General features: G+C 40.0%; 1 protein-coding gene across 1 annotated transcript in view; it reads right to left on the minus strand.

Annotated features, from left to right (window-relative positions):
* The window catches only part of fbxo41 (F-box protein 41), a 67822-nt gene extending 65787 nt beyond the window's left edge, over window positions 1-2035 (minus strand). The window contains exon 1 of the mRNA XM_055010144.1: window positions 1810-2035. The gene's annotated coding sequence lies outside the window, so the exon portion shown is untranslated. The remainder of the gene's footprint in view (window positions 1-1809) is intronic.
* Window positions 2036-12226: the final 10191 nt, after the last annotated feature.

Raw genomic sequence — 12226 nt, forward strand, 5'->3', positions numbered from 1 at the left:
AGATAGATAGATAGATAGATAGATAGATAGATAGATAGATAGATAGATAGATAGATAGATAGATAGATAGATAGATAGATGAAGTGTAGCATTGCAGTGTTGTAGGTTAAGGTTATTCCAAAGTTTAAGAGAAATGTTTCTTGACTCAGCACTTGGAGTTTTTACCAGTTGATGGTAGCAACTTTATAGTGACTGTATTTGGCCAAGAAACAGTCCTTCACACTACCTCTGTTAAAACCACAACCTGTCCTTTTTACACAGGTTTTATGTGTAAATTAGTGAACATTAGGGGTGGATTTTGTTACCTTTGGACTGGCGTGGTGTTGTGAAAGCAGTATTGATTGCTGTTGCTATTATTCAGACTACAGTATAAGTTGATATTGAATGTAAGATGTGTTGGACTATCTTATCCCATAGATCTTCATGTGTGATCATTGAGAAACCATGTGTCTGCAGTGACATTTACATGACAGCTGGACACTCCAAGCATGCCAACTTAAAATCTGTCTTGGACCAGTGAATGAAGCTGCCTGACATGAGGTCTGCACACAGGAACATAGAATATGCATGCATGTTGCAAACAGCTGCAGTGCAGATACAGAATCAGCTCAAGGATTCAATATTCGTCCTGCACAAACCCAAACGTCTGTTTTTTGGGTTAACCTCACCGTTATATCTCCCCGCTTTGTTTTTCTCAGCATGACTGCTCCAACTTTTGTCACATCTGATTCCTACAAACAGCAGCAGCGGCTCAGAGGCCAAGGAACACTGACTCTGAGGTCTCTCATGCACTGTAGTCATATGACAGTTTCCCCAAACTCCAGCAGCCGGGCTGTTTGTCAGCGTGCTGCCTCACCGCCATGAGAGTTTGAGGTGTCCCCGTGGGGATATTATTATCATTGTTAGAGTGTGAATATCACAGTCATGATTTTCTTTGAATGCAAATTGTGCTCAGAGGAACATTAAAAAAATCTACACTGTGAGTGCAAGAAGATGATTCGCCATGATTCTGAAACTGTGCAGCATTCACACACACACACACACACACACACACACACACACACACACACACACACACACACACACACACACACACACACACACACACACACACACACACAACTTGCAGCTGTGTGCAGAGCCAGTAAACAGACAATTAACTTGCAATGCCCATCATCCTCCAAACACAGCACCACCAGGTCCAGTGTGCACACAATCCAGGCCAAACAGGCGGGCCAAAGTCTCCTATAGCTCTGAAAAAAGCTGCCTTGATCTGTCGACTGACAGCCGCTAATGCTGTGTCAGTAAACAAAAAAAAACATTGATCCTCATATCTGCAGCGCACATGGATCAATCAGCAGCAGCGGATCATGTGGGTGTGGACGCAAATGTCATCTTCAACATACAGCGATGAGTTGAAGGCACTAACAGGCCGGAGTCGGGTTAATGCACAACGATGCTGGAGGAGAAAATAAAAAAGGGGAGGGGGGCGACAACCTGACATGTGTACCCGCGATTTTAGCCCTGTTTCCCCAGCAAGCAGCAGAGGCAACAGCAGCCGCAGCAGCCGCAGCAGCGGCAGCACTGGCTCACTGCTGGACTGACTGGACGCCGCATAAAATAAAATAAAGCAAAAACAAAATCGCAGCGAGCGGCGTTGAATGAAGCGACAGCTGAAGAAAACATGCACACGAATGCGATCGGAAGAAGAGAGGGGGGTTGAAATGAAAAGGAGGGCAGAGGGAGAGAGAGGGGGGGAAAAAGGCAAAAAGAAAGAAAGAAAAGAAAGAAAATGTGCGTCTCACTCACCTCGCAATCTTCTCCCCATTTTTTTCCTGCGCTCCAATCAAGGAGCCGCTCCAGCCTTCAGTGACGTCAAGCAGCCCGACTCTGCAGCAGAGAGCAGCAGGCCTGCAGAGGACGAGCAGGAGGGAGGAGAGAGGCAGCACATGCAAATATAGGAAGAAACACCCCTTCCAGCTCCTCATCAGGGGCCAGGATGTTCCGTCCACTCGGACAGACAAATGGACGCACTCTGTATCTCATTCATCCTGCAGCCTGTTAAGACGCTCGACTCCTGCCAGCTGCCACTTTGCTCTGTGAATGAATCAACACCGAGGAAAAGAGAGTTGAGGTCGTCCTCCGTGTGTGACAGATTTTTTTACTATGTTGGATCTTGTCAGTCATCCAAATTGTAGAGGTATACTTAGGTAAGAAGTCTCCTCTCCCAGAATTCCTTCTCCTGACCACCACAAGTCAGAATAAATCGTTTCGTTGGTCTGAGGGAATCAAAATATGCTGTTATATTTTGACAGAACAAAATAAGCATCTCACAGCATTGGGGATCTTCTGCTCAAGCATCCCTGATTTGATTCAAACTTTTTTATATCATCAGCTATGGATATTCAAAATGGTACCTGTGAAATTTACAATGATATATCAAATACTTTCTGAGGTAATTTTTGAGTGTTTGTGTGTGTTAAAATGTGCCGACTCAAAACAAAAACATGACAAAATATTAACCAAATGACAAAAACGAGACAAAAAAAATGACCAAAAAAAGAAATAAAGCGACATACAAAAATGGACAAACAACAAAAGCAAGGCAAAAAAACACAAAAGGATAAAAATGCCACACAAAACTACGAAAAAAGCAAAACACAAAATGACAAAAATAAGACAAAAAATACAAGCGAGACAAAAAGGAAACAAAACAACAAAAATGAGAAACAACACAACAAAAACATGAGGCAAACTACAAGTCAGACAGAAGAAGACAAAAAACAACAAAAACAAGACAAAATATTACAAAAATGGGACACAACGTTAGAAAAAAAAACAATAAGCAACCTACATTTTACTATATGATCAAAACAACTTCTTTTAAAATTATTTCAAATTTATAGTTTTTCAAATTTACAATTTGCAGTTATTGTCTTCTCTATAATTTTCACACTTTATGAAGTCCTCCCTCGGGCCTGATTGGACCCTCAGGCGGGCCAGTTTTGGCCCACAGGCCGGATGTTTGACACTCCTGACCTACAGCTTACTGCGTTTGTTTACTAAGCATGTTTATACCACCTTGTTCTTACTGTCAGTACTGTATCATACTGCATAAACCGAATAGACTATATGCTTTTCTTAAACATCTTGAATATTCATACATCTTGCTCACTTACAAGCGCTACTATTTATATCTTAGAACCGTCTCTCCGCCCATAGAGCTATTCCATTTGGACATCTTGCATTGTACTGCACGTTTCCTGCTTTTTTTACTGAACTGATTGTGATTTGTCCTCAGCCCTTCTGTTCTATGATAGCTGGTCAGTTTCACTCTCAATGTGAGCACTTCAGACTATAATAGAGTCCTCGGTAATAGTCTCATAATGAACAGCAATGATCTGTTCGAGTCATTTATCAGGCAAACAACGTTCTATTTTTACAGTGTCTCCAATCTGGGGATCTGTTGTTTCTTTGTTTTGTTATATTTAATACAGATTGGTATTATAAACTGGGTCTAGCTGGTAAAAATGATCCAGAGACCTCCAGGGGCCCAGAAAGCCCAAATAGCTTACTTCCTTTGCAAGGGTTTCTGTGTAATTTTGAAGGACCTTAACCTTAATTTTCAAATGAATCAATAAATTTGGCAGGTTTGCATAATAAACAGTATTTTAGGGATTTAATCTTAACATTTAACTTATTGGAAAGCTCTTTGGATTAACATCTGCTGTTTTAAATGTGCTCTATAAATTATGGCAAATTGACTTTATTGCCTTTGCTTACATTAATTCATTTCTAAATGGAATGACATAACCAGAAACTCACTGACATACAAAATCAGGGGAAAGGGAGTATTCCAGCAGTTCTTGTTGCTTTGATTCACGTCACTGCAAAATATAATGAGGCTGCCGTCTATTAGAGAGCAATGCATGTCATCGGTTCTTGATGGGATAAAGGGCAAAACAATGTCTTTGGAGACCTGACTGTTGCTAAAACAAAAGTTTCAAGATGTCACTTTGGACTCTGGAAAACTGGGGTGAGCAATTCTTTTGATTTACTGGTCTTTGACAAACCAAACAACTGAGTGATTCATCAAAAATGAACAGGCTGCTCACCTGTGAAAGTAATGATTGCCGTCCTACAGGTCTGAGAGACGAGATCATGTCTGAAGTTTCAGGAAACATGGGATGTCAATTGACTTAGGGAGGAATTTACATTCAGCTGTTATGTACGATTTAAACCTGAAGCACCGATTCTGCTGCTGTTTTAGGGTTAGTAATTACATTTTACTATTTTAGACCAAAACTATACATCAAAATGTAGATAAATAAACCATCACATCATCAAATTAATATTTAGTAGTCCTGCCATTAGCACGCAGTAGAGCTCTAGTCCTGGCTGGCATCTGGCATGTTCCCCAGGAGCCTTTGAGCTGTCTTTCAAGCTACAGGAATAACATTGGTGTCTATGGAGTGAACAGGGTCCGTCTGCAATTTGCAAAACCGCTGCAACAGTAAAGAGAGACAAATATTCAATAACTTCACTCTTATACATTGTAGTGTCACTAAAATCACTGTAGCCTTCAAATGGCTCCTGTTGACAAAGTGTTTTAACAGAAATGTAAATGCTGTAATTTGATTCTTTTAATGAACCATGTAACTTGAATGGATGTGATGCTGGTGTGACCACAGTGCACACGTCTGATGTTGCTCACAGTGGTCCAAGGGACGCTCAGGGAGTTTGTGTGTTTGCTCAGACTCAGGAAAAATTACAGGGAACATTGGTCATGACCTTCGGATTCAGGAGAACAAATGTGGATTTCATCCTGACCTGAATAGTCGACTGGCTCTTCACCCTTGCAGAGTTGTTGAGTGGGTCATGGGAGTTTGGCCATCAAGGCCACATGGGTTTTGTGGACTTAGAGAGGGCTTAAGACCGTGTCCACCGGTGAACCCTGAGCAAAGTACTGCAGGAGTTTGAGGTACTGGGCCCATTGCTACAAGCCAATCAAAGTGAGAGCTGTGTTTGTAGTCTCAGCAGTCAAACACATTTCCAATGAGTGTTGGACTCTATAGGGTCAGATTTGGGAACCTTAGCGTTGTATTTTTGCTTTACGCAGAGGATATAGTTCTGTTGGCTTCATCAGATCATGACCCACCGGTCCGTCTTATCCCAAACCATCTGGATTGGGTTTAGGTCAGGTGACTGTGGAGGCCAGGTCATCTGACCTAAGCAGCACTCCATCACTCTCCTTCTTGGTCAAATAGTCCTTCCACAGCCTGGAGGTGTGTTTGGGGTCATTGTCCTGTTGAAAAATAAATGATGGTCCAACTAAACACAAACCGGATGGGATGGCATGTAGCTGCAGGATGCTGTGGTAGCCATGCTGGTTCAGTGTTCCTTCAGTTTTAAATAAATCCTCAACAGTGTCACCAGCAAAGCACCCCCACACCATCACACCTCCTCCTCCATGCTTCATAGTGGGAACCATGCATGTAGAGACCATCCATTCACCTTTTCTGCGTTGCACAAAGACACACCAGGTGGAACCAAAGATCTCAGTTCTGGACTCATCAGACCAAAGCACAGATTTCCACTGGTCTAATGTCCATTCCTTGTGTGCCTTGGCCCAAACTAATCTCTTCTGCTTGTTGCTTGCTGTGAGAGTGAAAACTATTTCTCATGAATGGAGAGAATGCCAAGAGTTTGCAAAGCAGTAATCAAAGCAAAGGGTGGCTACTTTGAGGAATCTAAAATATAAAACATGTTTTGACTTATTTCACATTTTTTTGATTACTACATAATTCCAAATGTGTTCATTCATAGTTTTGTTGCCTTCAGTGAGAATCTACAATGTAAATAGTCATGAAAATAAAGAAAAACCCTTAAATGAGAAGGTGTGTCCAAACCTTTGACTGGTAGTGTAGTTCTGTTGGCTTCATCAGATCATGACCTTCAGCGCACACTGGGGAAGTTCGCAGCCGAATGTGAAGTGGTCAAGATGAGAGTCAGCACCTCCAAGTTTGAGGCCGTGGTTCTCTGCAGGAAACCGATGGATTGTTCCCTCTGAGTTTGGAGTGAGATGTTGATTCAGTGAAGTAGTTTAAGTATCTCAGGATCTTGTTCATGAATAATGGTAAAATAGAGCATGAGATGGAGAGAGGATCGGCGTGGCATCAGCAGTAATGTATGCTGTGTTTAACCATCACTGTAAAGAAGGAGTCAAGCTGGAAGGTGAAGGTCTCAGTTAACTAGTCGAGCAATGTTCTAACCTTCACCTCCAGTCACGAGCTTTGGGGAATGACAGAATAGTGAAAGAATAAGGTTGCAGATAGGAAAGAGCTCGGACATCCGGAGGGAGGTCAGAGTATACTCACTGCTCCTTCATGTCAAAAAAAATCCAGCTGAGGTGTTTCAGACATCTGATTAAGACGCCTCCTAGGTGACTCCCTTTGGAGATTCATGTCTAACTGGGAGATAAACCCACAACTCACTAGGGGGGATTACATATCGCATCTGACCTGGGAACGCCATGGGATCCTCCAGGAAGAGCTTGAAATTGCTGCTTGGGGAGAGGGATGTCTGGAATGACCTGCTGAGCCATCTGACTCCAGATATATGCATGGATGGATGGATTAGCAGCCTTGCACCTAAGGCCTATTTAGAGTCACCAGTTAACCTACCATGCAAGTCGTTGAGCTGCAGGAGGACACTAAAGAACCTGAAGAAAATCAACACAGGCAAAGGGAGACATGCAAACAATTTGCAGACGGGCCTTGAACTATTTATACAGTGAATGCTACATTAATGGAAGCTATAAAGGCTGTGAAATCATAAATTTCATGTAATGTGTTGTGGAATATTCAACACACCATCACAAGAGGATGTGAACTAGTTGGATAGTATTCAGTGTCTGGATGAATATTTGAGGAGTGTGCACAAATGCATTTCCTGATAAACGCTCAATAAAAGGATTTATTTAAATAAAGGAAATCATTAAATCTTCAAATGTTGACTTAATGCACTTTGGTGAGGAAAATATTGAATGTTTCCTTATATGGTAAAACCTTCTGCTTTACCCAGATGAAGCCGTAGACCTTAAAGTGAATAAACTGAATCATGTTTGATTTTTTTCTGTCCCTTTCTAGCTTAAAAATAACCACAACCAAATAGAGTGTGGATGTGTTTGCGTGTGTGCGAGATGGAGAGAGAGAAAGAGCTGTATGATCCTCAGTTCTTCCATTTAGGAGCTTAAGCACCACTTCCTGGTCAAAGATGAGAAGTACACCAACTACAGACTGAAATTTAAAAATACTATATAATCATATCTATTACCATATAATTTTGCACATTTTGTGTACACGTGTATATCAAAATTCAACAATTTAAGTGTAATAATTAACCCTTCATTCATAAACATATTTACTGAAACACTCTCCCTAATGTTCTTTTTACACTCCCTTTAAATGGTATTTATGGCTGTTCTTTGTTTATCTTCATAATTTTTGCAGTCATATTTACTTATTACACAAAAATGCTTAATTTCTTTGTTGAAAAGTACTTGTTTTGAACTTTTTTCAGATTAAGCATGTAAACTGACCCTAATTTTAATGAAAAATCATGTCAAAATGTTCAAACAACAACAGATGAAAGAATTACACAAAAGTGTTGCGAATACGATGTTGTCACCTTTAAAAGGAGATAATAATCCTTTTTATTGTGGTGTTTGATCTCAAGGTGCCAAATTAACTAATTGAAATACATTAGATACAGTAATAACTTTGTTTGTAGTCCACAGTCTTTATAATGTATAAACCATAGATTCATGTTGAAAATGTGATCAAAGCTACTGACCTTGTTTCGTCTTCTGGCGTTTTCACTGAATTCATTTAGTCCACTCAACTTTATTCTGAGCAACTACTCAGAACATTAAGGTGTCAAATGGGCCATAATTCAACACACTCCTGCAGCTGTCAAATTATTCATGCCAAATGTTAATGTTTTCCTCACTAATGTTTCTAACTGACTTTCTCAGTAAAACTTGTAGGAGATCAAAGACTCAATTTCCCTTTGTGGCTGTTGAAAAAGCACTTTAAAGCTTCTGATTCTGTGATAGATATACAAGGACACAATGCAGTAATGTGGCAGGCAGTCCGTTGATACTCTGCACAAACACACTCTGTCTGATGATGATGAAACGTCTCTCGCATTTATAAGTAGAAAAAAAAGAAAACTCAGATACTTCAGATGTTTAGATTGTTATTCATCGTGTTGTCAAAGGAAAACTCTGATCCGTCCCAAAATGATTCTACAAGCATGACAACAACCCCAAACATGCAGTTGTACAGAAGTATCCTCAGTGAGGAGTCCTGCAGCAGATGGTATGTTCTCTGCAGAGCCCTGATCTAAACATGATGGAGTCAGTTGGGGATTACATGGAGGACAGAAGACGCTGAGACAGGATGAATCCACAGAACACTGTGACAAGTTCTTCAAGATGCTTGAAATAAGCTGAAACAAATCTGCCAAGTCTCTGAAAAACAGCGAGCAAAAAGAAGAACTGCTACTAAAGTTAAAGGGTGGTGTAGCAAATACTGTTATCATTTTGTTGTTTTTTTTCCATTTACTGCACATAGTATGAAGTCATTTGATAAATCTAAACTATTTGTGGTATTATTGGGGGGCAATCAGTGAATTTCTACATTTTTTTTAAAGTACACCATCTTATTTTTCTTCATCATCTTTCATTATGTGCCATTGCAGCCAGTTGCAGCTCCTAGAATCAGATAGTAACAGTTGTGTAATTCATCACTGATGGGGGACAGTCCCCTGATTTCCTGGTTTTACTAAGTTTCACATTTATGCCTATAGCGCCACTGATGGGTCAAAGTTGAATGTGCATTTATGAAAGCAACTTGTATACCTTGTTTCAAAAACGAGATACTGCTGGATTCCTTGGATCAAACTGAAGTTAAAGCACCCAGTGACAACCATTTCCATCACATTGGATTTTTTTGAAGTGTTTCACAAACCAGATTTTTTTTGTCCACTCTTTACCAAAATTAGTGTAGATTTTCCATCCATTCATCCATTATCTATACACCGCTTAATTCTCATAGGGTTGCTGGGGACTGGAGTCTATCCCAGCTGACTCAGGGCGAAGACAGAGGACACCTGGACAGGTCACCAGTCTATCACAGGGCTACATATACAGAAAAACAATCACACTCACATTCACACCTACGGACAATTTAGAGTTACCAATTCACCTCAGCGTGATTTTGATTGTGGGAGGAAGCCGGAGAACCTGCACATGCACAGGGAGAACATGCAAACTCCATGCAGAAAGATTCCAGGAAGGCTGGGACGCAAACCGGGGATCTTCTAGGTGCAAGGTGAAAGTGCTAACCACCATCCACTGTGCAGCCCATTAGTGTAGATTGTCTTCATGCAAAAATTTCACAAAAGCTATTCTATCAAGTTTTGATTTTTGAAAGCGTCAGTCTGTTACAGCAAATCAAAATCGGTGATGAAATGAGATCATATCCCAGCTGTGCTATAATCTATCAGAACCAAACTTGGAACATTAAGTCAGGACCATATTTTGAGGAAAAGTGTTTTGGTATTTGACCACCAGTGAGTGCTGTAATAAGTAATAACTGTTGAATGCTAGATGGATTTCTGATTTTGTCATATCATAGCTTAACAAGTGATTAATACTAAATTTGGTGTGCACTCAGTACCTCATCCTGGTCCCAAAAAATTTGAATTTGACCACTGGGGCGGTGCAAGAGGCAAAAATGTTTTTGTAGTACAGTTTGTAACGCTGGCCAAATAAAAATGATTGCTATGTCTGGTTATATCTAAACATGGGACCTGACGACCTAACATTTTGATCAGCTTTACACTACGATTCAAAAGTTTAGGGGAAATGTCCTGATTTGGAAAAGAAAAGCATTTTTTTCAATTAAGATGACATTAAATGAATCAAAAATACAGTCTAGACATTGTTAATGTGGTAAATGACTATTCTAGCTGGAAACAGCTGATTTGTAATGGAATATCTCCATAGAGGTACAGAGGAACATTTCCAGCAACCATCACTCCTGTGTTCTAATGCTACATTGTGTTAGCTAATGGTGTTGAAAGGTTAATTGATGTCTAGAAAACCCTTGTGTAATTATGTTAGCACATGAATAAAAGGGTGACCCCAAACTTTTGAACAATAGATTATGTGGCCGCAACATTGCATTTAATGAAAACCATTACGGTGGACGTAAACGTTGTCAAACCTTCACTCAATTTTCCACAGAGTGTGTTCAAATTGTCATCAAACCTAATAGGGAAATTATTTATGTTCAAATCCATTTGTCATTCAATTTTTTTTTATATTTGGCAGCGAAGCCACCAAACTTGCATTTTGGAGTCAGGATGCCTTCCTCAGGATGTTGAAAAACTTGTCATTTGACTACTGCAATAAGTAAAAGCAGCTTTTTGCCTTGTAAGTGTTGATGTGTTTCCTTTAACAAAAGACAAAAGTGGTTCTTGTGCCAGATGACACTTTGGGAGATCCCAGAGATGACACATAACAAACTGTAGTGTCATCTGAGTTGACTCAGCCGTTATTTAGGTTCATTCTGGTAAGTACAGATACCTGCTCATCTACACTATTTTGAGTTTGCACATTCTGAACCTGACAGATCATCTCCACCTAAGCAGGCAAACGACCAGTTCAGGGCGTGACCTGATGTGTCACTTACACGCAATTTTTTATATATGTTTTTTGGCCAATTGACATAAAACTTGGTATCAGTGCTTCCACCCACGCTTTTAACATGATCAAATCAAGTTGCCATGACAACTGTGCCCTGCTGAACTGGCCTTCTCTTTGCTGCTTGCAGCTATATTTGTTGAAGGAGTCCTCACTTTATTTTTAGTGACCAAAACTTTTCCGCGGTGCTGTGACTTAAAGGCTATACATTGTCATTGTTGCGGTGACTTTAAGGTAATGCATGGTTTTGGTAGCTTCTCACAGCAATAAGGTATTCAATGGTGTTTTGAGCAGCCGAGAGGGCTTTACTGTACCTTATGTTGGGGATAACTGGTGCTAAGCTGTTCTATGATCACTATTTAGCAGTGGCCAGCTGTATTAAATAGTATGGAATGATAACAAAAGTCTGAAACTGATGCAGATTGAGAGAAAGATTAATTGATGATTTCGGTTTCTGATATCAAATTAAGTTGCTTATTATCAAGCTGACTTGGATGCCACTCTCCAAGGCGCTAAGTGAAAAATGTGCAGCAGCATAAGCAGTGGCTCTAATATGAGCCATTAATATTTAAATTAACTATAAAATAAAGTCTGAAGTGTGTGTTTTTTCTGTCACTGTCTGGCTGTATCCTTTCCTGCATTTCACAGTAACAGCTGACACCTTCAGGCTGTTTCTGAAACACATAACCCTTTCCATAATTAAAAAAGTAAAAGCCCAAACCTGTTACATCAATCTCTATCCCTCTACACCCTCTACATGCTGCACTCATCCAGTCATGACAGGGAAAGACTGACACACAAAAGCTTAAAAACTCTCTCCCTCAGGAGATTTTGATAGGATGAATATGATGCTGGGCCGTTTTCTCGTTCTCACGTCAAAAACCATGGCAAATTTAGACCGAACACCTTTATCCATCCCTCCTTATTCATATTTATGAGAAGTGACTGACAAACTCATTGTTGGGTAATTACAGTGTGGTGAACCTTCATTGTCTTTAGATTGGTAGAGACTGAGACATGCTGTGCTTTGGCTTGCTGCACTAATGCAAACCTCTTCCATGTAGATATTATTAGTCACTGTTTGCTTAGCAACCACAACACATGTCTGACATTTTTGTACAATGAAAACGTTTTGCCTGGAGTTTATTTTATTTTGGCTGCGAGAATGTTTAAAAAAAAGAAAAAAGGGGAAAAAAGAGGTGATAAAGGAAAAGAGGACAGCAAGAGAAAGCAGAGGCAAAGTATCTTTTTACTGTTATCATTTTGTGTGATGCACTAGAATAAGCATGTTGAAGCTATTTAACACTAATATTGTTAACTAATGTGAAATCAGCTCAAGAAACAACATCTAGAGAGGCAGTGATGATGAATTAATCATCATGGAAGGCCATCATTTTTACTTTAAGCCTGAGTATTATTGTTTTCTTACAAGAAATCAGACTCTCTATCTATCTG

Source organism: Amphiprion ocellaris, chromosome 4 (assembly GCF_022539595.1).
Source record: "Amphiprion ocellaris isolate individual 3 ecotype Okinawa chromosome 4, ASM2253959v1, whole genome shotgun sequence".
NCBI classification, from domain to species: Eukaryota; Metazoa; Chordata; class Actinopteri; family Pomacentridae; genus Amphiprion; species Amphiprion ocellaris.